A 4,214-nucleotide genomic window follows, 5' to 3' on the forward strand; every position below is an offset into this window, starting at 1 on the left:
AAATGTACTAAACAGCAGCTTGGCTTTTCTGTCATGGAAACAAAACCAACGAGGAAACGTCGACCATCTTTAAATCCACCAGCTGAGGTTTGCTAATATCACCAAATAATGAGATCTTAATAATTATCACAATCTGAGAGAATTAAAGGAGGAGAAACTTTAGATAAAGAATAAATTACAGGGACGTTTCCTCATTTTAGGGAAGAAAGGGCTTCTTGGAAGAGATGTCATAAAATATAAAATACAACATCTTTCTTGACTTTATTCTCAAAACTTTATTCTCCTAATATTACGACTTTATTCTCATAATTTTATGACTTTATTCTTGGAATTTAATGACTTCATTCTCGTGATTTTACGACTTAACTCACATAATTTTACGACTTCATACTCATGATTTTAAGACTTTGTTCTCGATATTTTTGCGCTTTATTCTTGTAATTTTCCAACTTTATTCTTGTAATTTTAAGACTTTAGTCTCATCATTTTACGACTTTGTTCTCGTAATTTTTAAGACTTTATTCTTGTAATTTATTGACTTCATTCTAGTAATTTTACGACTTCATTCGCATCATTTTACGACTTTATTCTCATAATTTTAGGACTTTATTGTTGTGATTTAATGACTTGATTCTCGTAATTTTACAAATTAACTCACATGATTTTACGACTTCTCTACTGAGGTTTGCTAATATCACCAAATAATGAGATCTTAATAATTATCACATCTAAAAGAATGAAAGGAGGAGAAACTTTAGATAAAGAATAAATTACAGGGACGTTTCTGACTGACTGGAGGATCCTGAATATTTTCCTGTTGTTTTTGGGTTTTCTCAGTTCATGAGGTTTTTGACAATGTTCCTTTTGTCCTTTCATTTTCAGACAGTGTTGGAGATGAAACAGAGCTGAGGCTCTCAGGGGCCACGCAGGGGCCCGCACTGTGACCCTCACAGGTGTGCTTTATAACAGCCAGAGATCGAGGCATCGCTGCGGCTTTAAAATGCTTATTTCAAAGGAAAAGTTTGCTCATATTCAGAATTCAAACTTCTGAAAATACTTTAAATATGAAATTATTACATTATTTTCAATAAATGATCAGTGTTTTTAAACTGGAAAAAAAATTTAGAAATAGGTAAAAATGTCTTAAATTAAGTGTATTTAACTAATTTGAGTTGGTGAATGAGAGAGTTTGCAAATGGGATGAGTATTTTTACACTTAAAATAAGATAATTTGGAAATATACACTTGAAATACAACAATGCAAATGTGTTTTCTAATTTTAAGTGTAAATTGTCTTGTTCCTCTGGCAAAATGTCTCTTTTATTGCCTCAATCCAGGAACTAATGCACTTATTTTAAGAATAATAATAGATTTCGATTTTTTTGCATTGTAAATAAGAGTAATTTTCATGTGAATGTGCTTTACTGGAGGCATCCATGTTTGTCAAAGAACACTACTGCCACCTACTGGTTAGTGACATTGTCACGGTGCGGTATCGGCTGTTGATCAAGTCCCAGTGCTGTATCTGGTGTTTGTCACAACGCGCTATTATCCAAGTCATCTTGAAAACATTCTTCTTCCAAATGTTGGCTACATATTACGGGTTTTTTCTCTGGCCAGAAGTTCGATGGCAAATCCTCCCTCTTCAAGTTGGCGATCCAACGACCAACCCGTCTGTTGTGCAAAAATAGTAAACTTCAAAGATGTGGTGCAGGAAGCAGAAGCTTGTTTTGCTGCTGGAGAACCAGTGTTTTGATTCACAGATCAGTCTTAGCTTGCTCTTGGGGAAGATGGCCTTCTGTTTGTTAGTGTGCCCCAGAGCAGCAGTGGCTCAAAAAAAAACAGGATATGACAAAAGGTTTAGAATCTGGTTTGATAAATTATAAAACTCTAAATAAATGTGACATTTTGCTTTCACAAATAGTACTGCTATCACCATAGTGTTCCGCTTGTTTTATGCATTAAATAGCTTTATTAGAATTCATGCAGGGAGTTTTACAGATTATATGGACGCTGCAATGTAGATCAGGAAAGGAAAAACAGGAAAAAGGAGAAAAGATGAAAGAAAGAGGAAATAAAAGTAAATTATGTTTTAACACCATAAAGTTGGGCTGCTCAGTGCTGCAGCTGGTAGCACTGCTGCCTTAGAGCAAGAAGGTTCCGGGTTTAATTCCTGGCCCATGGTCTTTTAGCATGGAGTTTGCATGTTCTCCACGAGCATGCATGGGTTCTCTCCAGGTACTCCGGCTTCCTCCCACAATCCAAAAACATGACTGTTTATTTGTTTACAATTTATGTTTCTGAAGCCCCTGCAACCGTCGTCACGCACCTAAAAAAAAATCCTGACTACGCGTCGGACGGTTGCAAACCTGCGCAGACCTCAAATGGAAGCGCGCAGACGAAAAGCAGCTGTGATTGGTCCTTGGTATTGCTTGGCCTTTCCGGCTGTCTGTGTTGTCGTCCTTCTTGATTCGCTGCCAGAGCGCGCCATTTTTAAAAACCGAAGAATAACTACAATGGACAACCTACGCCTCCTATTTTGTCTTTTTGCCAACTCTGTTAACAGAACCTGTTCCTCTTCAATATCTAGCAACTCTAGATCCATCTCTGTGACCGTGAAATCTTGAGGACGCGCCATCGTTGTTTTGGAACATAAACGCTCCCGCCGGCGCTGCCGAGGTTCTCGTCACCATCTGCTGAAGATCTCGCGAACGTTCTCCAATAGGCTCCCCCCAGCGCTTTGGTGGTAAACTGCTGTGCTTCCCTGGAAATTCCAGACCGACGGTGCAGAAGCATAGCAGCAAAACTGGAAGCAACCAGACCCAAGCGACATTTGATGTGTGCGGCTGCAGAAGTCTAATCTGCCTTTTAGGTTAATTGGCTTCTCTAAATTCCCCTAAGGTGTCTGTGTGAATAGTTGTTTGTCCTGTTTGTCTCTGTGTTGCCCTGCGATGGACTGGAGACCCGTCCAGGGTGGCACCAGCACCCCTCGCTACCCCTGTTGGGATAAGTGTGACGGAAAATGGATGGATTGATGGATAGCATAACGTTTCTGTAGGATCTTCACATCATTAGCAGCTCAAAGTTTGCCATCAGAGAGGAGCTCCAGCTCAGTGAGTGTTAAATGAGAGGAGCTCTTCTGCCATCACATCGTTTTCCATCTCCAGCAGCAGCGATTTGGTCTGTTATGTTTCTGCATCAGTAAAACAGTCACACAGACACAGCAGAGGTCACGGCTCGGCGTTTTAATCATTGCAGTAATCAGCGCTGAGGAGAAGACGGTGGAGGCACTGCACTGATTGCAGCTGCCTCTCCACCGCTGCTCACAGACAGAAAGTGGACTCTTCTGTTTGCCGTCAAGGACTCAGAATCATCATCAGTTCATCTAATGCACACAAACACACTTCATCCTGATGGGGAGACAGAGAAGTCACCTCACAGAGGCTTCATCTGCTCTACAGTCTGCAGGAGGGATCAGTGACACAGAGAGCCGGCTGCTGTTGTGCACTTAATGTCTCCTTTTTAACCTGAAATACTTTACTTCTACAGAAAGATAAAAAAAATATGAGCAGCTGAAAATGTTTTTTTAATCAGAAACACCAGTTAGTTTTCTTTGAAGTAAAATCCCAAAAGAAAATGGGCAGAAAAAAGTAGAAACAAAGCAAATAGATTCTTAATTGTAAACACTGCTTTAATAATGATTCTATCAGAGGAAGTCATAATGAGAGTCATCACTCTCTGCACATGTTGATGGTATTGATGGTACTTTCTGGTTCTGCTGCAGGGAGTGTTTCTTCCTGTTTAAAGGGAGTTGTTGCTTTCCACTGTCACCACATTATTTCTCAGGAGGGGGGGGGGGGGGGGCATGGCTGCAAAATTAGTGAATAAATGTTCCGGTGGATTTGTGCTTTTTCTGAGCATTAGCTGCTCAGTGTAAAAAAAAACTGCCTGTTTTTGTTATAGTTTAGAGAAAAAAGCTAATTTCAATGTGTGGAGTAAAAAAAAGCTCTGAGAGAAAGAAAGAAAAGGATTTATTTCTCTCTGCAGAGGAGAGAATGACACAGAACAGCCAAAGACAGCTCCCTGATTCTGAATAGGTCCTGCCCCCCCTTGCATTATAAAGACTCCTCACACACGAACATTCAGTCTGTCCAAGAGAAACACTTCATCAAAAGACATAAATATATGTTCAGATAAACATTTCAGACAAATGT

Source organism: Cyprinodon variegatus, unplaced genomic scaffold, assembly GCF_000732505.1.
Source record: "Cyprinodon variegatus isolate N-32 unplaced genomic scaffold, C_variegatus-1.0 Scaffold677, whole genome shotgun sequence".
NCBI classification, from domain to species: Eukaryota; Metazoa; Chordata; class Actinopteri; order Cyprinodontiformes; family Cyprinodontidae; genus Cyprinodon; species Cyprinodon variegatus.